Here is a 24,417-nt window from a genome sequence, read left to right on the forward strand (position 1 = left end):
AAATCAATAAAATTAAATATTGATATACAGTGACTGTATGGCATTACAATGAATAGACACCATATAAATATTAGAGTAATATGATGAGAGAGAAGGGGAAACAGAGAAAAAGAGAGGGAGAAATGTTAAATAAGAAAGAAGATTCAGAAACATATTTCTCGCAAGCAACCTCGGATTCGAAAAATCGATACTGTAACTATGAACACCTTTTATAGTAGGGAAATATACGCAAAAATAAATCGAAACCCTAGACAACCGGACGTACAGCTTATCATGGTCATCATCATTAATCATCATCAATCTCTCGGAAAGATGGTATACTAATCAAACTATCTTCACCAAATCTCTCAATTTCTGGAAAACACCTGAGAACTTTTATGACATTAGGAATTATCAATATTGAATTCAATAAGACACACATTAATCCTAATCCATATATTTCTTGTCTGCGTCTCTCGGTATTATTTAATCATGTTTTGTGAACATTTATTTGTCTTTAAGTATGCTAGTAAAATCCTTTTATTTTCAAGTAAAATATACTTTTAGGCGTGTCCAATAAGTGCCACTATAATCTAATAGCTCTAAATTTAACTCAAGTTTAACAAATCGAATTCCAGGATTAATTGTATTGCGTATTTCTCTTCTTCCAGTTTTAGTATCTCTGAGAACAGAATGGAGGTATACAAATAATACCTTTTTCTTGTTCTATCCAAATAAATATCGTTGATATATGGAAAGAGAAGAATTGAAATGAGGTCATAATGCGTATCAAATCACGTAATAGCATGTATATGAACGAATATGTCACAATCGTCAATTTATGTTCTGATATTAGATCAGTTAAAAGTTAGTTCTCCTGGGCTGAGGCTCCTGTTGATAAATATATCTAGAGACAGAGAGACACCCATAATAACTGGCAGAAGAATTTAAGGGTGAGCAAGTCCAATAACTTTTATTGGAAATTAAAATGTTACAAGGAAAGAAAAGTCAAGACTCAGCAAAATTGTTAATTATTAATTTGGCCACATATAAGACAACACAGGGATAAGAAAGTCTCAAAATAAAAGAATACGTCATGGTAATGGATAATAAAATTGTTTCATTTAACATGGTAATGTTACAATTCTAATTAAATAAATTGCATTGCACCAATTTCAATAATGAATGAAAATGTAAACAATATTTATCAGTAGATAATGAATATTAAAATATCGATATAGATCGATCTTTATTACAATCGTGTTATAAATAACCATCGTTAACCTCTAAATATTTAAATAAAATAAAATTAACCTAATCTAAATATTTATGAAAATGTATTTATATAGCAAAACCGATTATTGATAATTATATTAACTTTTTGATTATATTAAATTGTAACTAATCAGTACCAGTCTATTGTTAAAAATAATGCTGATCACTAAATAAAATAAAATAATGTAAATCCTAATTTAAGCAATAATATAATTTCTTACAATGGACTACTGGTCTTGCTAGAGCTATTTCTGATGTCAATTGTAATTTATAAACACCTGCTTACAAAGATAACATCTCCCACCAACAAAATACTGATGTTACTGATGATAATGTAAGTATATCAAAAGTACTAGGAAAAAGCATACATAAAACTTGAATGTGGGTAAAATGAACTGTCGTCTAAAATATTGCTTGATACAAAATCTATACAAAATATAAAAAAGTTGATACTAGAATTATTTACATATAGCTACAAGCAAAAATCTTTCTGGAAACATAGTAATGGAAAACATCCATTTTCGTACATCTTCAATATATCGAAATATGTGGCCAGGGGTGTCTATTGTTAGTCTTTTTTTTTGGGGCAAGACGTCATACAATTTGCTCAGTTCACATAGATCTAGTAACACTTTTAATCGGTTTTAGAAGTTCGTAACAAACTATATCTTACTGATTCCATAATATGCAGAGCAAGATTTTATGGCCATGAATATTCTGTTTTGGTGCCAGTGTGACATATAGTCTATTCAAAACAGTAGTGACACACGTGATCAATATGTATCTGTCAAAAGTTGTAAATTCGTTTTACAGTCAGACATTATTTTGCTTGTCATTTTATTCTGTTTAAAAACAAACGTTGTTTTAATAAATTTCAAATTGTTGCGGTTTTTATTGAAAATATTTTTTGGGCGTTGCAGCTGCACTAGATATTAATACATTCACTAAAATATCCCAAAAAATAATATAACCTTAAATTGACCAAAAAGGAATCATGTATATGCGAAAATGGTGACGAATCAAAATCAGCTTGTTGTTAGTTGAATCAGAGATCAAATATACGAAATGTATAAAAACAGTAAGGGTTTTTTCAATCTAAACATAATTTAATACAATTATTTCAGAGAATAGTCTGGAAAGTATCCATAAAAAGCCAAAAGATATACAGCTATTTGAGGGATGTAGAACATTCCTTCACACACTGTTCGGTAATATAATATTTAAGTGGTGTAAAGATACATAAAAGATACATGATAGATCAGATTAGTGAACATTATGTCGACAGAGTATTACGTCTTCCTCCGTATCACTGCATATTTAATCCAATTGAGTTGATATGGGATATTGTAAAGAATAATTACAAGACATTCAGGTCGAAGAGGATATTCAAACCGGAACTGGATTTATGGAAAAGAGGCATTGTCGAAAATAACACCTTGGGTTGTGTGAGCTCGATCAGACACATTGAAGAAGAAATTGAGAAATGGTAGAATCTTGAGCAAGTTTTTAATAGATTGGAAATAAACTTGATTAGTGTTTCTGAAAGCGACAGTGATAGAATAAAACTTTATGAATGTTGGTTTATGATTCAATGCTGACAATTATCAAGACAGAGTAATGAAAGAGGAAACAACTAAAGGTCAGTATACAAATAATATACCTTAATTGTAGTAAACTGTACTATAGAGTGTGAAACCTCTTTGAGCATGTGTGTTTCTGTTCAGAATATACATGAACATCTGGATAAAATGTATGAGGAGAGAAATAATACTAACTGTTTTGCAGATATGGCAAATGCATTAAATAGAATGCAGTGATTAAATGTAGTTTTATTAAGAAAGATGTATACAAGTAATAACAGGACAAAGGAAGAAGAAATATAAACATATCATAATGATTTTACAAGGAAACATTGCAACGAAGGAAACAAGAACTAAGCGTAAAACATAAATATGCTCTCTAATGAAAGTAAAGTACATTACTCAGATATACAGTTGTTAATTAGGTGGATTAGGCCTTCGTGGGATACAACTACATAAAAAAAACACCCCTAGAACTCTACCTATACTAGTGTGGAAAAAAGTTCAATGTATATATAATAAAACAACTCTAACCTATAAATTATTGTGGCTGTACAATTAATTGTAGTTTTAAGTACTTCGATAATATATGCATTAGATCAAACATAATGTTAATATAAATTATATTTGATAACAGTATTTTTGTTTCATTATTTTATTTAGATTAGAATTTCGTTATATGTCAGAGCCAAAAGTACTAAAAAACAGATTTGCCGAGGCAACATTGCGATGTTTTGACAGGTCACGTGTGTCAATACTGTTTTGAATAGACTGTATATTATTTAAATATTATTATTTTCCTGCAAAGCAATAATATAGTATAGGGAAATCATTACCTAACATAAATAAATGCTCAAACCATCGAATTTAACAATTAGGCTAGGTTGTCTAACACTGATTTACATTAGTACTTCGCATTTTCACCAACAGATATAAATGTGTAGAATATATAGATAATAAAGTCCTCTTTCGCTTTTTGAAATATCGCATTCGAGAAAGCTGAAGGACTTTTTAGGTTAAAAGCTTCAAGACATGAAAAACTCAATAACGTGATTTCAGGAAAACAGGAAAACCAAAAAAGTTATTTCGAAAAATAATGTTATTTTCTCTCTATGCAAGAAACAGCGCTGATTGGATGGTATAGTAGACTTCAAAATTAATTTTCAGATCATAAGAATCATTTCAATTTTAAAAGTTAATGAATTCTTAAACGTGTCACCTGCTTTGCCTATTAATTTTTGAAAGTGACCTTTAACTCGAACCGAACGAAAGTCTTTTTTCACATTTCAAATTTAAATAATTGATAATTTAAACAAAAAAATACCTACATACACAAAAGATTGTGTACGAAGAGAAATTTAAGAAAAACACTGTACTGTTGATTAATAGGAATTTTATAATTTATGCAAAACTATCGGGCGATGATTCATCAACTAAGGAACATTCCTAATTTCAAATGTAATGCTATGAAATTTATAAACGTGTCCACCATAACAACTATATTCTTCATTAAAATCAATAAAACATTCATTATAATTAAATACCGACAAAGAAATTCGCCAAGAATTGTTTTATTAAGGGGCCCCTAAAATTAGGGGAATTTCCATTTGGCGGCTTTAGATCAAAACCACAAGAAAGAAGAGCAAATAAATTTAATTGGAGATATTTTAGAAGAATATTAACTAGGGATGTAATGTTATATGGTCATGAATATTAAAACGACTTGTAATACTTTCTAGAGATCGCTTATTAATACCAGCTTGTTCAATTAATTTTGACACCCCAGAAGAAGATCACGATTCCATTTTTTAAACTGTACAAGCTATGACGAATTTTCAAACAATTTGCACTACAATCCACTAATATTATTCGCATAGTTCGTTCAGTTATGCCAGATTTTTTTTCTTTTGTAGTATTGGGTTTATTGTTTCATCATTTAAGTAGTAATCCAAAAACAATGCTCATTTTACATCTCAAAAATCACTTCTAATAAATTCAAAAAAATAAGCTAAATAGTCCAGTTAAATTTTAATATTTTTTAACACTTTGTTAAAAGAAATTTACATAAAATCAAAGATTATTTGTCAATGGCAGTGGTGAAATTTTATTATTTTCTATCTACCAATGCGTTGAAAAGTAATGTTTCAAATCTTATGTTAAGATCTTTGTCGGATACTAGATATTAATTGATGTAGTAATATCACCACTGATACAATAACCTTTCTAAGATTCCAGTTGGGCGAAATTATTTGACTATTGATGCACAAAATTAAAAATTATGAGTTTATGTCTATGTTAGTCTTGTGGTACTAAATATTAAGAAAAGTTGATACTGTTGATACTATAAGAAAAATATTTCAAAAGCTTAAGGAATCTTAAATAACCTGAATGTCATTTTAAAGGAATTCATATTTATAAAGGGTTTAGCTATATGCTCGTAGATGCCAAACGATTAGCATCTTATCTGGATATATATGCGAAATTCAAATATTCAGAAATTTAAAGACCATGAAAAATATAAGAACTAGGAAATCAACCAAATAGAAACCCAGAATATAAACTTAAAATGAGCTTTCATTTTTTAATCAAATATTTGAGCTTATTATCCCTTCCCATTCTGTTTTACATCTTTGTGGAATATTGGGGATTTTGCCAAACACTTTGACCAAAACCAATTTAATATTTGTAGAAAACTTTATGAAGCATCCAACAAAAATCGAAGCCAAAAAGATAAACGGAACAGAACTTTTAGATGAATTACAATTTCTGCAAAATTACAATAATACTCTGACCTCTTAGTAGAAATAGTCAATTATATTGTGATAAATAATTTAACTCATTCATTCCCAAACTTTACGATTGCATTACGTATATTATATTACCAATTTCTGTAGCTGCAGCTGAGAGATCATTCTCCAAAATAAAATTAATTAAGGATTACTTACAATCTAGAATAGGCCAAAAGTCTTCAAAAAGAATTCTATAGAGTGAGATTTTTAAAACAGTTTGATATTAAAAATCTGTTAAAGAATTAGACAAAAGTAATGCTAGAAAAGTGTAATTTCTATAATATATTTCCGTTTCTTTCATCAAATATGATTTTTAATAATTTGAAACACATCTTTTATAACTTCAACACTGTTTTTTGCTACTGTGCAATAAAAAATTTAATAAAACTTTTTTGTACGTGTACTTTTATTATTGTACGTGTTTGCTCCAGTAAAAAATACATCCGAACAATATGTCCGAGTTGTTTATTTTTTAACGTAGGTAGTCGTCATATTTTAACCACTATTATTTTATTGCATTTCTTTACATCGTAGAAAAAGCTAAAGGGCTAATAAGAACAGTAACATAACGGACGTTAAATTTAACATAATCATACTTTTGCGAGCGCCTAGAAGATGCTTGGGGCATCACTATTTACAGCACTCATGTTCATTGAAATGGGTTTTATATGACAATAGAATTCATCTTATTTTAATTCTTAAAAAGGCGAGAAATTATTACCACTAGGCCAGAAGGTGCGTGATTTTAACCTAATATGTTATTGGTTTTTCTGTTGTAATGTGAGCTTAATGGTTCATCATTTAAGAAATAATTCATAAATAATTTTACATCTCAAAATCTAATCAATCAAATAACTGCTTGCTCAATTTTTGAACAAAAAAAACCATGTGAAGAATAAACAATCAAAATTAATTATGTTTAAAATATAACTATTAATATTACTGAAAAATTAATAAATTTATATATTTTCTCAATCCCTAACATATTATAACTAGCATAAACACAATGTTATTAAAAATTATATTACAAACTTAATATAAAAAACCATTAATTGAACTAACATATAATGTTCAATCAGAAAATGATAAGAAAGACAATATATTTATTGTACATACCAGACAAATACACAAGAGATTTTTATCATAGAAAAACCAAACTAACGCCCTCCTTGAACTATATTAGGTCAGAACTAGAACATACACTATTTAGGTCATATCACAAGGGTAAAAAGCACAAGAAACCGATTTAGGCCACAAAAATAAACCTGACCTCACAAACTTAGCAGTGACGAAGCGGCACGAGGGAGTGAAAGTAGGTCGCCAGCGATCAATACCGAAGGGTAGATTTATCCAACTCAAACCGAGAGATAAGTAAAATTATTTTTATATCGTACTTGTTACTCATCGGATCTGTCACGGTCAGGTTATGCCATCAGATTATTTAATACGATTAGAATTGGATATGATTTGTTCATTTAAAATGTATTCATTATAAAGTAAACTAAGAAAAATTAATAAAATGAAGAAGCCCAATTTACGTATACAACACTTTTTTTATAAATTGTTATTATATTTTTATAAATGTTAAAATCTCCTTTTACCAACAAGGGTTTATCTGGACAGGACCTACAGTTTAACGTGGGCTCCTAACCACGGTCCTCGGTATTAAGCCTACCGACTGGCCAGTGACCAACCTCTTGATGAAGACATCCGGTCTTATCCAGCCTGGATACTGGCATCACTGGGGTCATTTTCCTTGTCGGATTTTACACTTTTACCTAGGACAATCACAAACATAAATTTACTACCATGCTTCAGCAGGATTCGAACTAACGCAACAGTAGGTGGCCGTCATGTCGCCTTTACTACTACGCCAACTAAGCCGGCTACATATTTTAATTGTTTTTCTGTAAATGTAACACAAAAACATTAACTTACTGTTAATTTGCATGGGTCAGTTTATAATAACAATGAATAATACCATCTCACCATATAGTAACAATTCGTAATGAAACTTAGGTTGAATTCACTTTGGGACCAATCTTGGGATACAAAACTTCAATGAAACAAGTACTTCCCAAAAAAAAAAGAAATTGAAATATAAGAAATGTATTGGCTAACTGGAAGAACATCTCAATTAACCATCCATACTAAGCTGTACAAGCAGGTTTTGAAATCTACAAATATAGGCTTAAGGAAGTTAATATTTTCTATTAGGATATTCTGTGAAAAATATATCACTAAAATATTTTTAGAAAAATAATTGAACAGACTTCAAAAAACAAAGAGAAACTCACTAAATATTAAATAAAAATCAAACGTAGATTGTTAACCCAAAAAAAAGCATTTTATAATAAAATATGTACATAATAATCGTTGTAATAATTAAATCAAAATATTCAAAAACCTTATTTAACCTATGTACTACACGTATTTTATGTTCTACTATATACACACAATTTAGCTTAATACCTGCCTAAACCTATTTATATATTTATAATATTATTTTAACTACTACCAACTGACTACTTTGAAGTCGGTGCTGAACCGAAACAGTTATATTAATTTTCATTTGTTTAGTTGGTAATTTAATGTTTTACATATGTCACAAAATTATATTATTATTTTTGTATTCTTTTGGACTCGGAGACATCCTAGGTGATTTGACAAATGTTCTAACTAAACAACAACAAAAAGTTACTGTCTCCGCCGGGAATCCAACCCGCGACCTCCGTTTGGGAGCTAAATGCGTTAACCATTACACCATAGAAGCAATTGTCTACTATATTTCTACGAAGTCTTATATGCTACAGTCAGTGCTTAAAAAGCCGAATGGCTTTTGCATTGAACGACTTATACACAAATCTCTGATTATTTTAGATAAAAAATATATGAAAACTTTGTACGTGCCTTTCCCCTTACCCCCAACAGATCCTAATTTGGTGCCAATGGGACCACCTCGGAAGGGCACTCTTTCGAATAAAAAAAGAATATTGAAATTTTTCTCGCAATTGACAGAGAAATCGGCGAACGTACATTAAAAGAATACATATACAGTCGAACATAGAAACTCCTCCTATTTCGAAGTCGGTAGAAAATAGAATCTTTCAGAATAAAATCCCAAGAATTATCATAGATGCTCCTAGATACTATAGAAATGATATACTTACACCGAGATATTCGGACGTCAATTATTAATGGTCACTACATAGTATAAAACAAAGTAGCCTTTTCTGTCCCTATATCCCTATGTGCGCTTAAATCTTTAAAACTACGCAACGGATTTTGATGCGGTTTTTTTCAATAGATAGAGTGATTCAAGAGGAAGGTTTATATGTATAATACATGCATAATATACTAAGGCAACATTGCTAATTTTAGAGGTTTCTAACGTGATGTCGTAAATTAACCTATTTTTTTACGCTTATTTAGCAATTAGCAAAAACGCTGCCTAACCCTACGAGTTAGATCAAATTAATGTACTACAGTATTGTACACCATTAAAAGGTCTACAAAAAAGTCCGCGATGGTATATGTTTATCTTTTAGGGATAACCCACATTAACCATTTTTATTGTTTGGAATTGAATTTTATTGAGAAAATGGCTTATTTACGAAGCTATTTTAAGCAATACGGCATTAATCCCTATCGAATTAAGTACCTTAAATACAGTGTGCAATTAATATAGATCAATATGGTTCCTTACAGCATGTAAATTAAACAAATATTTTCGGAGATATTACAAATTTAAAATTCGCGTTTAAAAATGTGTAATGTAATAAAAATTGTGTGAATTTAGATATTCCAAAGATAGCAGGAAATCTTCATAGTAAGTATAGGGGAAGAGGAATTGTTTTACTCCAAATTTAATGCGTGCAGGCCAAGGGCAGTAATGAATGAACCAAAAATACTGGATCGATTTTAATCATGTTTTCATTGAGTGACATAGGCATATATATTTTATGCCCGTGCAAAGTCGGAGCGGGCCGCTATGTTTTTATATACAACGTTCATATTTTTTCTGTAGTGTATTTAATTTAGTATCAGCATTGCACCCGTGCGAAGCCGGAGCGGGTCGCTAGTAGGAAATAAAATAATCCCGAGGGAACACGAGGAGAAACTCCACTATCATGTTAAGAAAATAAAAACCGAAGCAAAGAACTTCTTACACAACATTGAAAGAGGATAGAGGCTTAAGAGAATACGACTATTGAATGTTGTTGAGCTTAGCATTGTGTTAATTAACACAGAAACATTACTACTGTAAATGCTAAATTAAGACCAATGAATTTTCTCTTGTTTAAAATTTATATGGAAAATAATTACATAACATATATGGTATTGATATAGTAATATAATAATATAATAACATGGTAATAGTGTTACATAAATAATAGGCATACTATTGGTTTATTATAGGTTTTACCCTCAGTATCGCTTGTGACACCGTTCAACCAGTCGCATCTTCTGTTCGTTAAATAAAATAGTTTTTTCTACTAAATCATTTCACATTCTATAACTGGCGCAGTCGATAGGATTCCGATGAGATCATGAGGCTCTTTTGAATTAATTAAATTAACCTGAATCAAATTAATTATCAAGAAAAGAAAACAGGTTGACGTTGAGACTTTGACGCAGTGAAGTGGACTTACAGTGGGCAAAAATATCGCAGCTGAAGGTGTAAGGTCCCAAAAGTTGATATACGTAAACTATTCTATGTAATAAACATTCAATCTTTGAAAAACACCCTTTTTCCTTGGATTCCCGGTTCATGCATCACATTTCAAGGCGTAAGACTTGTTCATCAAGGACGGATTGAAGTTGTTGTGAATTAACAACTACCGAAATTTGGATAGAAGCTTACAGTTCAGGATGAACTACTACCAAAGGAGGATTACACTAGCTCAGTTTCTTAGCTGTAGACAATCAGAATCTGGAATCATCTAAACTTATTAGTAGAAACAGTGCCATTTCGAAGATCTTCAAAGGTAAGCTGGCGGGCGAAGGTACAGGCTATACTCAAATATAATTTTATTAGAACCATACGCTGTCCAGACGGGACAACAACTACGTCCATCCCTGTGGTATTTTCTTTTTAGTAAGGAGGTACAGGTACTACATTATACGAATAGTTCTGCACGGGCTAGGGACCGCACTGTAGTCTGATTGGTTTTTATCTGTTTTGAATGGTATTACGAGTGAGATATCTAAATCTATTTTCACCCTCAGTGTCACTTTATATCCTTTACTCCTTAAATACGATAGTGTTTTAAAGTAAATTAATAATTTTTGTTTTCTAAACCATTTCATAACATGTTATAACTTACATATATACAATGCAAAAATATTCTGTCGCGTGACTGATGAGGACGCTTTGTTTATATTTTACTTAATGACGTGATGAGTGAGACGTCTAGACATAGGGGTTTGGTTTACATTCGAATCGATTTAAACCCTCAGTATCGTTGTATGCTCGCCGTTCAATAGTCGCCACTTTTTTCCGTAAAATCAAATAGTTTTAAGTCTTCTAGAAGAACCTTTATTGTTTCGACAACATTCTTTTTCTATAACAAACTCAGTTCAGCTCCTGTAACGAGAAGCGGAACCAGGAAAATAAAATAAGATATATAGATAGCAGACGGGATTCTGTCGAAACGTTGTCAAACATTAAAGGTTCTTCTGAGAACCTAACTGAAAACGCGAAAGTAACACAACATTGCGAACTCGCGGTTTCATGAAAAAAAAATGTATATATAATGTTCTTCGATGTTTAAACAAGTACGCTAATTTAGTAAACAATTTCGCATTCACAACCAAAATTGTTTCCTGTTTTTTAAGAAAAAATTATTAATAAACAGATTAAATAAATCAATAACTGTATAACAACAACAATAAATTTTATTTCATTTTTAATATTCTTACTTAAAATGGGTTACAGCGTAATATTACTAACAAGTACAAATTATGTGACAAATTACGTAGTTTATAGTAAAAAATTGGGTAAGTGTAATTGAAGACTTATTCCGTATACAATCAGAAATAGCTACTATGTACTGAGTACTAGTAGGTATCAAATCAAAATTACCACTCTATAATAAACTGTTATTATACAAGTAAATGTTGAAGCCAGTGTGGACCTACGATGTCCAATTATGGGGCTGAAGAAATAAATCCAATCTTAACTCAATCCAATCTAACTAGAATTAAGTTGTTGTATTGTTAACGCCCCAGGGTACATTAGAAATCAGAACATCTTACAAAAATCTAAGGGTACCAACGGACAACGAAGAAATTAAACGGTTTGTCAAAAAAAAAACATCAAGAGAGATTACATAAACACAAAAACGTACTACAACAGTTCAACAGTGGAGATTGAAGAGACAACAATCCTTTGCAGTGATATATGTTGTGTGTGAAAGCTGTGACGTGTTTGAAAACTGAGTTCAAATCCCGGACTTAGATCGGAATTATTAGATCTGGATTTTAAGAACAATTACTACATTGTTGTAGTTAACAACTACTTGTAACGTGTGTGTCATTTGCATAAACATAAAAACATAAGTACAATCTTATTCGAAAAAGGAACTGTCCAGAATGAATGTTGGAAAAAAATTAAAAGTTTCTTGCCTCATATTTAGATTTAAAAAAATCCAAAACAACAGGAAAAGTAAAATATTCAAAGTAGCCGGCTTGGTGGCGCAGTGGTAAAGGCGATGGGACGATCCTCCTACTGTTGCGATAGCCGCGGGTTCGAATCCTGCTGGAGTATGGTCGTAAATTTATGTTTGTGATTGCTTAATATTTGTGATTGTCCTAGGCAAGAGTGTAAAATCCGACAAAGAAGATGATCCCAGTCACGCCAGTAATCAAGCTGGGTAAGACCGAATGTCTTCTGGGATGATTTCTAAAGTTGGTTACCCGCCAGTCGGTAGGCTTAATGCTGAGGACCGTGGTTAGGAGCCCACGTTAAACTTTAGGCCCAGTCCAGATCAATCCATAATTGGTAAAAAGAGACTTTAAAATATATATAAAAAAATATATTCAAAGTAAATTTTTAATGAGAAATGTCTGATTTATTACGATTTTATTATTACAAAATGTTATCGACGACAGCTAGTACGCCAATTAGAATATGCTATAGATGAATACAACTCATTATCGATAAAATATGAATATGCAGCATGACAGATTTCATGAAACTCAATTTATAAAGAAATTATAATACTTGAAATTCAGAAATAGGAGAAATAGGGATAACCATATCCGCCTAATTCATCAGATCTTAGAAATGTATTTAAGTCTATTTAATTATTTTCCAATCATTTAAATTTCATTGAATAATTTCATACAAACAAATAAATATATACACAAAATCCTTAAATTATTTGAAATATTATAATTGTATATCTAATAGAGTCACGTCAAATGCAAATAAATGTTTTACTTTCGATAAAACAAGATGCTACCGATTAAATAAAATAAAATTGTGTGGTTTCAAACGTCAAGCAATAAGATTAAACCTTAATCAACAACATTACCTTCCAATTATTAGCTATTTTGTGTCAGCGCGATTTATTTCTAGTCGAGTTTTGAGTTGACAGCGACATTTGCGTGAAACTTTTAACTTGAAGCAATTTGCATGTGAGATACACTGAAAGAAATTGTCGAGAGTAGTTTCTCAATTTTAAGGACGATGGATTTGACGTCAAAAACATATAGCGTAGTAGAAGATCGGAGGTGTCGCTACTTTGCAACAAAACTATTATTTACATGAATATGCTTAAACAGAAATAACCACCTACATGACATATTCACCATACATTATTTCTTTAATCAAAATATGCTTCACCGATGTAACAGGTCAATTGAAAAATCCCCGGCACATAGTTAGCCCTAACACTCAAAAGATGCGTGTATAAATTTGGCAGCTGTCGGATTATTAGTTTGTGAACTATATCATTTTGAGTGAAGCAACTTTTATTACAGTAAAAAAATTGATAAAAAGGAATTTCGCGTATTGATAAAACATTGCTTTTTGAAGGGTAAAAATAGAGTTGAAGCAAAAACTTCGCTTGATGCCGAGTTTCCGGGCACTGCCCCAGGAAAATCAATCATCAAGGATTGGTATGCTAACTTTAGATGTGGCGAAATGAGCACCGAAGACGGCGAACGCAGTGAACGCTCAAAAAAGGTTGTTACCGACGAAAACATTTAAAAAATCCACAAAAAGATTTTGAATGACCCGTAAATTGAAATTGAATGATATAGCACACATTCTAAAGATATCAACTGCACGTGTGCATCATATCATTCACGAATATTTGGGTATAAGGAAGCTCTGTGCAAACTGGGTAAAGCGCGATGAACCCGCTCCAAAGCGTGGGAAAACTTAACAGTCGACTGGCAAGGCTATTTCGTCTGTATTTTGGGATGCGTATGGAATAATTTTCATTGACTACCTTGAAAAAGAAAGGACCGTCAACAGCGCTATTACATAGCGTTATTGGACCGTTTGAAGGAGGAAATCGCCGAAAAACGACCGTATTTGAAGAAAAAGAAATTGCTGCTTCACCAAGACAATGCACCGTGTCAAAAATCCATGAGTTGGTCTTCGAATTGCTTCCTCATCGACTGTGCGACTATTTCCTGTTCTCAGATCTCAAAAGAATGCCCGCTGGGAAGAAATTTTCGTCGAATGCAAAGGTAATCGCCGAAACTGAGGCCGAATTTGAAACAGAAGACAAATCGTATTACAAAAGTGGTATCGAAAAGTTGGAGGGTCTCTATAGTCAGTGTATTTCTCTTGAAGAGAATTATGTTGAATAAAAAAAAACAAATTTTGCCAAGAAAATGAGTTTTACTATGGTAGGACGGTAACTTTTCAATTGACCTGTTATCTGAATAAATCCGAAAGTATAAAAACATTTTTACACTCTATAAATAGTATCAAGTATTTTTTTCAGTTCTGAAACTCTCAAATAAACGATCGATTCAAGCAAGAAGCCCTTTGATAAGATAACATCGAATATTGATTTTGTGTTTACATTTTGTCAGATAAAAGTGTCCCTTTCACAGAATAAAAATTGTGTAAGATCTCAATGACTTAATAACATGGTAAATATTTAATACTGGTTAATATTTCAGTTTGATTACTGGAAATTCAGTTACAGGTAAAACAAAATAATGATATATTATTTAACGGAAAACTGCGTAAAAATAACGCTTAATAGGATAGTTCTCTCGTATAATTACTTTCATTAGTTTTATTGAATCATACTAATATACAGTTGTGGTTGATAATCAGCGATATTTTATAAATAATAAACTCAAAGTATATAAAAGAATCATATAAATATTTAAAATAAAAGCATCACATAGAATCATTGTTCATTGTTCAACATGTTTAATTAAGAATCACCTCATATTATTATTATTTATAAACCAATAGAAAATTACTATATGTGTACAGTATAAATATATTTGCATTTATACATACAAGGTTTTCAAAATATAATTAAAAACACTACCTAATATTGCACTAACGTTTATATATAGTCATAACTATATATGGACGTATAATTGTATAGTATGATAGGATCAATAAGTAGCACAGTAAAATCTACACTAATATACTAATAATAGTTGCGATAAATGACTTTTAAAGTTAAGAAATGTAGCACTATTAGATTCTTTAAAATTGAATAAGCTTATTGATACGACTACAATAAGTACTCGAACTAAAATAAAAAGCTATATTGGGATACAGTAGAAAAAAGCATTAAAAATAAGATGATTTTTTCATATCATAGAAAAATCTGAAACTAAATCAAGAAGTTAAGGGGATGAACACCTAAACAGATAGTGAGCGCTGTGTTGACATGATGTACAAATGTCGACAGCTCAACAATGCAGTTCATGTACACATACACACATACGCACGAACACCACAAACAGAGTAAATTTTAAAACTTTTGTTTTGTGATTGCTTTATTTGACTCTTTATTTTATTCGCATTCTTATACTCATATAACTTTATTGTGTATGATGATATGTCTTCATGATATTGTTCATTTATTTGTACAGTTTCATACCCTTTTTTTGTTATTTGATTAATATATTGTTACTAGTCGTTTCCCTCTAACCTAAAATTTGTTTTTATGATAACTTAAATCTAGGTATACAACTAGGAGGACCCATCGGCGCTATCTCAGTCTCTGGTGAAATAATATTTGATTTTGACTCTTTTGAGTATGTGACCTATTCTGGTGGTATCCAATAGTTGCAATATTTCAATATTCGTGTGAGAATGAAGTCTTTCTTCATGCCATCTTACAATTCTCTTGATTTCTTGATTGATTGTGGGTATCTGAAAGTCTCGATGTAGGTAATCAGTCCTCTAGTATTTGGGTGTACCCACAATACCTCTCAGGACTTTGTTCTGAAAAATTTGTATTTTATTTATGTTACTCTTTGCAGAACATCCCCATAATTGAACTCCGTATGTCCATATAGGTTTCAGTAATTGCTTATATGATAGTAATTTATTATGTACTGATAATTGTGATTTTCTTCCACTTAGCCAGTACATTTTACTATATTACAATTCCAGTTCTTTTCTTTTCTTCTTTATATGTTCCCTCCAGAAAAGTTTTGCATCGAGATTCATTCCGAGATATTTAGCGTTGCTACTATATGGATGATAGTCTTATTTAATGTTATGGGTGCTTGTCCGGTCTGTTTATAGGTGAACTGCACATGTACAGGTTTACTTTTATTAATTCTTATTTTCCAAGCTTGTGTCCAATTATTTATATTGTCACTTGCCTGTTGTAACTTTCGTGAGGCAGTTTTATATCTAATACAGCAGTTATAACGCTCTGTTGTAAACAAACTACATCTTTAAATGAATATAATTTATAGTCTATTCAAAGTTATTTTGTATTTGTATTTGTGACGTCAAAACGTCCCAATGTTGCCCCATTAATCCTGAGTTTTAGTTCAGTTTGATTTTGACATACAACAAAATTCTAATCTAAATTAAATAATTGAACAAAAATGTTATCAAATATAATTTATTTTAACATTATTGCACATATAAGCATACTTTTGCGTCGCCAAGTAGAAACTGAATGCTCCAATGACTTAATTAATAATGGATACCAAAATGGGACCAAAGTCGTTCTATAATTTGAAGCTTCCATTCTACTTTAGATGACGCCAGGTAAGATTATTATCAACTAAAATAAAACGTAAATATCATGGAACATAACTAGTAATAATTAAAATATAACGAAAACGTAAAACATTATAAAGCGCAATGTGACAACTTTAATCCACTTGTTGCAACAACTTTAACAATCAAATAGCAAAGGCTTATCTATCCTACCCCACATATGCAGCCAATATTGCCTTATCTGATGATCATATATTCGGATCCAATTCGGTTTGGATGAGTTCTATACTCCATGCTTACAAAAATATTCATAAATTAATTTATTAGCCACAAATTCGTCTCGTCTTACCAAGAAATTTTTGTCAGTAATTTTTATTTTATTTTTTTTAAATCAAGAACTTGAATCTTGTACTTGCGCTCATAATACATACTGGAGATATAAATCAACATCTGGATGATCCTTCACATGATATTATTGATAAATATGTTGCATGTTATATATTTTTTTAATTTATAATATTACCTATCAATCAGCAACTTATCTGCAATATTCTCCTACAAAAACATTAACCATAATATCAATATATTACGTGATATTATTTAATGAATATTTGTACATTTACTTAAATGTCAAATGAATATTACTCATTGTGGATTTCTTTCGACGGGCCAACCAAAAATGTTACCAACGAGGAATACTTGATTTTATGCATCGTTTGACTGATGTTCCTCGTCTTTTCTCATTGATTCTTATCGCAATAATACTGCTTCTCATATAGTACTAGTTCTTCACCACTTTTTCACAGATCAGAACTACTACCAATAGTTAAAATAACATTCTAAATAGATAAAAAGGTTTAGGTAGGCATTAATAGTAGTAGAATATAAAATTTTCCACTACCCGATAGGTTAAATAAGGTTTTTGTTTATTCTTATTTAATTATTACGATTATTATGTACATATTTTATTTTAACACGTTTTCTTTTTGTGTTAAAAATCTAAGTTTGATTATTTTTTAAATTTTAGTGAGTTCCTTATTTATTTTTTAAGTCGGTTCAATTTTGTTGTTAAAAATATTTTTAAGCATTGTTTTTTTGTAGGTTTCGAGTATCTGAAGCTGTAAGACGATATATTTGAATTAAAATACTAGGTTTCATCTAAGATGCCAACATACATCTAAACAAAGCCCCAGTAGTTGACTCACTAGTTGTGTCAGATGCAAAGAAAATAATCTCACTGATAAGATAGCAGCGAACATCCATGTTCTATTTACATTTGGGATTAAAATTGCCACTTACCGAATAAAAATTTTATAAAATATTAATTAGTTTTAATAGTACTGTAAATATTATTTAATGCTGGTTAATCCATAAAATTGATCAAGACAAAATAAGATATAGTTGAGCACTATTAACGAAATATTATATTGAAAAGGCGAGAAAACAAGGTTTCATATAATCGGTATTTCGTTAAGACGATATTTTTATGGGAGATGTATAGTTTTAGGCTTGGAAATGAATCATAAATATATCTATAACAAGAAAATCAAACGGAAACGATTTATTTTTAACCTTGAGTTTCGTTGATGACATTTTGAAAGCGTATGTTAAAATTGTTATTAATTAATCAAATATCATTCATTGTTCCACATATTTATCGTGGTTTTACTCTCAGATTATAATTACTGGTCTACTAATGACATTATAATTAAAAAAATTTGCTACGTGCATGCTTGTGACGTTAATTTTATGCAATCTTGTAATATATATAATAAATTATATTTTCAAAACCGTATCGTGTGATTATTAACCTAAATTTTATTCAAAATTATTTCAGTTATATTAGAATGGCTGTTCGATGCCCCTCCATTCAACATTCAACCTTTAGAAGTACATAAATGTACACATCCAACACATTTCAGGAATTTACCACATTAGGCAGAACAAAGAAATGGACATAAAAAATTAAGGAAAACGAAATCAACTCATGATATCATTTCAATTGGCTTTCACACCAACTCATCTTACTAAGATAAAGATAAACTCCCTTATATGCCTTATATTTGCCGTTATAGAATCGTTTTGAAGTATTTTAAAGAATACAATTTGGAATGCCATCGAAATATGTGAATTATTTCGTCTAGTTCGTCTATCATTTTTGTTATATTTGGGTTGAAATAAGATCGGTCCCCCTAGGAGTTGTTTTTTTTTTCAACAATTTAGATGAATTTTATTTTAAATCGAAAAACTTGAATATATATCACAAACTTAAAGCCAATTACCATTTCCAAAGCCATTACTTTTTATAATCCAAAATTGCAAGAGTTTGAAAAATAGAAAGATGCGTGGAATGTATATTCGTGTAATTATTAAACAAGGTTTATCGGTGGTAAAAGAAAATTGTATAAATTAAATTAGTATATGCAAAATGCATATAGTAGTGCATATATAGTGTATAGTGCATGAATTTTAAACAATACGTGTTTGAGAATAACTTTAAATATTATAGTTTATTTTAATTGTAGGCAAGTAAAAACACTTTCTTATATAAGTTAAAACGAAATCGAATTTTACAGGTCAGACATTACAGAAAATAAGTAAAATATATACAGTAATGATTAAGTTAAATCACATGTAATCTGGTATATGTTATGTAACACTATGTCTTATCTGTAATAAAAATCCACGTCTTCGTTTTCAGTTAATATTTGAAAGTATTATGTAATTTCATATATGACATATGGTTCAATGTAGCAGCACATTTCCTGTACCACTATACTGCTAAAGCCTTAACTGAAGAATGACATAGCTGCTAAAATTGGAAAAAAAAATTTAACCAAAGTAGTAGAACATTTAGCAAAAGAAACCATGCGTATACTCCGGATATACTGTAGTTTAACCTTCTTTTATTACACTCAAAATAAATGGACGAATGGTAGAATAATGCTGTGCTTTCTGTGGTGTTTAATATCTATACAGTTATATTGTATATACTGACATACCTTAATCCATATTTTCTAGTCAATTACAACATCCAACAAGTTATGCTTCTCTTCATTCAGGCATCTAACATTTTTTATTATTTTGTTCTTCTCACTATATATTGGTCACATATCAATAAATATAATAGCCAATTTTTTGTTTCAGTTACTATATCTGTTTCTCTCTTGCTATATCATTATACAACATTCTCATTCTTTGTTCAATATCTATCACTGAATTAATTCAATATAATTCCTAATAGATTCCTTTCTCTCACATTCATTCTTTCACACCATCGGTTTTACACACATTACGAGTATTGCATTTCTTAGTAGTTTTAAATGTATTTTTTATAATTGTAACAAGTAAAATTAGATTATAACGTTATTTTCTAAATTAATTTTTGAGACCTGAAAATAATTTTCTCAAACTGCAATCAGTTATAACACTATAATACTATCTAATCAGAAACAAAATTTCGATTTTAACATAAATAGATTTATCACTTAACGTATGAAATATCTAGATTTTTGACGTCTGATACTTGACAATAAAAAGCATTCAATATTAATTAAAACTTAAGGATGTTTCTTTATCGTCCTAAATACTATCCACTTATTTTCCTTGAAAAAAATATAAATACACTTTTATTTATTACCCGAAATGTAATAACCAACAATATATAATAGTGTAGGAAAGTGTGATAAGGTTATTAATTATTTTATTATGTGTAATTAATTAAGTAATTATGATAATGCTATAGAAATCAGTCTAAACCCTAGGAATATTTTTAATTATTCTTTTAATTATAATTAAAATAAAAATATTGCATACATTATAATGTTATGTGTTAATATGTAAATGTGTTAGTAATAAATTCTACTAGATTTAAATCAGATTTATTTAAATAAATAACTTTTGATGAAAACTGTCTGTAAGGATGAAAACACATTCTTATTTTATCTAAACAGTTCCAATTCAAAAAGAAGCCAATTTTGCTATTAAAAATTACAGAATATTTTTTTTGGTGAACTCATCTAGTTCATCAACCACGTTTGTTATATTTGGGTTGAATAAGATAGGAGTTGCTTTTTTCAATAAATTATATGAATTTTCTTTTAAAAAAAAGACTTTCATCTACTTGATATAACAGAACTAGAGATAATATAAATTTTTATTTGCCATATTCATTTTTCTAATCCAAAACTAGTAAGGATTTGCTTATGAGATAAGCTCTCTCGCTCTCTCCAATTTAGACAACAACATTATGTCCAAAAATACTCTGAAACTTTCAAAATGTCTTGTTATATATCCCAAACAAACGTTAGCTAGTAATTGACGAGCTTATGAAGATGATATACGCTATCGGTTTGAAGTTAAAAATGGAACATAACATAGCAGTATTGAAAACTTATTAAATTTACTTCAAATAATTTTATTTAATAATTTACTTTAAATATATTTCATATTTTATATTTGGTACATAAGATTGGTTCATATTTCATAATGTTTTCTGTAGTAATACACCAGTTTTAATAAATATCTAATTATTAAACATTAAAAGCAATTAAATCAATACAAAATTAGATGCTTGGTTTTTAGAATAAATTTAATCTTACAACAAAAATGAAATTTAATGTTTAAAATGCTTACAAAGGTAGTGTTTATTTTTTGTTTATATTTTAAAGTTACATTTTTATCTGAGTTTATCTGACCTCGCCAAGTACTCCGGATGTTTGCTAAGAAATATGATTCAGAAAATCACAATTATATACAGAGATACTCATTATTAGCCTAGTAAATTACTTTTAAAAGATTTTCTTTAATTTGAGGCTTTAGCATGAGAAGCTGGTAAAACGTATTTTATTCAAAGTACCCATCTTTCAATAGTAGTAAGTTTGGCAAGTAGTAATCAGGAGGGGCAAGGTCTGGAGACGGCGGGTGGGGTAGCATTCCCCATTTTAATGTTTCCAAGTATGTTTTCCTTGGTTTTGCAACATGTAGTTAAGCGTTGTCATAGTAAAGAATAACACTGATGTGTCTTTGCTCATATTCTATCATTTTTCACGCAGTGCTCAGTTCAAACGCATCTATTGTGGTCGATAATTTTTCTTGGCTGTCCAGAAGGTTCTTTGTCTTTGGTGTCAATATCATCACTTTTAAATAGTCGAAACTAGCATTCACATGTTGAAATCGATCAACCATGGTTGCCGTAAGATTCACACGAGATTCGATGACTTTCTGCCGTCTTTTCTTCATGAAGTAATAAGTTAAACTTCCCGCAAATGCGATTTAATCGGTATACATTCAGATATTCTCAACGCGCTGAAATAAAATGTAGTTCACACTTTGACGAAATGACACATACCGAAGAACGAAGTCTGTCAGGTAAGGCTTGAATATGAAATTGGTTAGAAATGCAATAACTGTAACAACATCTGTTGAAAGTCCCCTAAAATTAAATTTTCAATAATAATTTATTACCTGATAATTTTTTAATATAATTATATCCTAGTCTTATATACCACTTGCAAAGTATTTAAACTGTTCAATCAAGTACACAAGTCTAACAAACACTAATTATCCCCATTCTTGCTGTGTATATAATCCTTCGTCCTTACTTGAGTTTTTATTAATACTTATATTTATTTAGCTCTATGTCCTATAAGTCGTTACTTAAAATTTCAAGACTTTTCTATACCAAGTAATCAGGCAATAATAAACCCACATATAGATTTTCTTACAGGGTACATAAAGACTTTATCAAATATTTTATTAATTAGTGTATTTACAAAGTCGAATTGTGGTTGAAAAAGTGGAGTATCAAAGCAAATGAGACAAAATCTGCCCATGTGACATTCACCCTTTGTAGAAGAAAAATGTCTCTCAATAAAATTGAATAATCATGAACTTCCGCAAGCAGACGACGTTAAATATCTGGGAATGCATTTCGATCGACGTTTGACATGGACAAAAAAACATATAGTGACAAAACGCAAACAGCTTGGGGTTAAACTAAACCAAATGTACGGGAGTAAATCTAAATTATCATTAGATAACAAGGTTTTACTGTATAAGTCAATACTTAGTCCCATTCGGACCTATGGTATTGAACTATGGGATTCTACTAGCAAATCTAACATAGATATCCTCCAGAGGTTCCAGAATAAAGTGTAGCGAGTCATCGTCAATGCCCCATACTACGTGTCCAACAAACTAATTCAGAGCGATATCCTCATAGAAACCAATAACGAGTGTGATTCGGAGTGTTAATGAGAAGTACTCTGAAAGTGAAAGACTATTAGCATCCCAATGCATTCGCCAAACAGTCAAATGTGCGCGATGACAGTGAAGTGCGTAGGCTCAAACGCAAACCACCATACGAAGTGATTAATAGACACATAGAATGAGATTTAATAATCTCTAGGATAAGCCAGAATAGTTTTTAGAATAAGTTAAGATAGACTTTAAAATAAGTTAGAATAGTATCTATAATAAGATTCAGATTATAAGTTGTACATTAGATCACTTACTGAGTGATCCTCTACATGTAAGGATGGTTATATTATATAACTGAAATCATATTATAATAATAATTATTGCCCACGGGCAGATTGTTGACGTTCTAGGAGATTAATCAAAAAATAGTGTATTTAATTATATCTGAGCTGTCTAAGTCACAGTCTTGTAAAACCTTTAAACCCTCGTAAATTAAGTAAACAATTCTAATAATTAAGTAACCATTCACTACTTTGTTCACTCTCATGACATGTCGTAGATTTTTTTCGGGTTTCCATCCTGGTGTGGTCTTTAAAAGGACCGTCATTTGTTTGACAAGGTTTTGGCAGGACCTCATCTGCTCTCTCCAGGCCTTATTGGATTTACTTCTGATTATATGAGTTAACGAAAACTTCCATAGTATATTTATAGTATAAATCAGCTTCTATTACAGTTTATAATATAACTATATAATTTGAAATTAGTCATCGGAATAGACAATGGGGCGGTAATTAACCCATCGTTGTCAATCAGAGGAAAACACGAAATTAAACACAAACAAATTATCAAAAGATGACTCACGGTTAATTGAATCCAACGGTAACGATGCGGGCACTAAATCAAAGGGACAAGAACCATAACAAGCTGTTCTCAAATCGCCCCCGACTACAGGGTGTCCTTCCGCGACCTATATCCAGCGCGAAGTTGCTATGAGACTACTAGCAATCGCCTATCTCAATTTTTGCAGTAGGCCGCTTTCAGTGAGTTGCCGAGTACGCCGGCGTAAGGCCCTGGAATTCGCGACGGGAACCTAAGCGACGACCCAGTGTGACGTCAGGCGTCGGGCCCAAGGCCTGCCAAGCATAGCGGGCCAGCGTTCGATGCTCTATTAAAACTATTAATAGGAAGTGTGTTGGGAAAGACTCATCTAGCGGATTCGGGTTTATGGCGTGAAGATTTCGTCGTTTCCGCATTCTGCTCTTTCGATCTCAAAAGCTGTTTTTGCGTTATAACAGATGAAAACTTTAAATTATGGTGAAGCGATCAACGAAACAAAAATGAGCTTCTTTCTTACTGGTGAATTAGTTGCCAAATTACGATTAAAAAAGTTAATTGAAGTTATTTATAATTAAATAATAAA

At 30.6% G+C, this 24,417-nt stretch overlaps 1 protein-coding gene across 2 annotated transcripts in view; it reads right to left on the bottom strand.

Moving 5' to 3' along the window:
• The window catches only part of axed (BTB/POZ domain-containing protein axundead), a 91,917-nt gene extending 67,913 nt beyond the window's left edge, over positions 1–24,004 (bottom strand). Inside the window, exon 1 of one of the 2 annotated variants that reach the window (XM_076416507.1) lies at positions 23,859–24,004. The gene's annotated coding sequence lies outside the window, so the exon portion shown is untranslated. The remainder of the gene's footprint in view (positions 1–23,858) is intronic. The other variant, XM_076416511.1, reaches the window with a different exon arrangement.
• Between the last annotated feature and the right edge of the window lie 413 nt (positions 24,005–24,417).

Source organism: Rhynchophorus ferrugineus, unplaced genomic scaffold, assembly GCF_030347505.1.
Source record: "Rhynchophorus ferrugineus isolate W39M unplaced genomic scaffold, kcgeb_rfMv2 rfM10, whole genome shotgun sequence".
Classification (NCBI taxonomy): Eukaryota; Metazoa; Arthropoda; class Insecta; order Coleoptera; family Curculionidae; genus Rhynchophorus; species Rhynchophorus ferrugineus.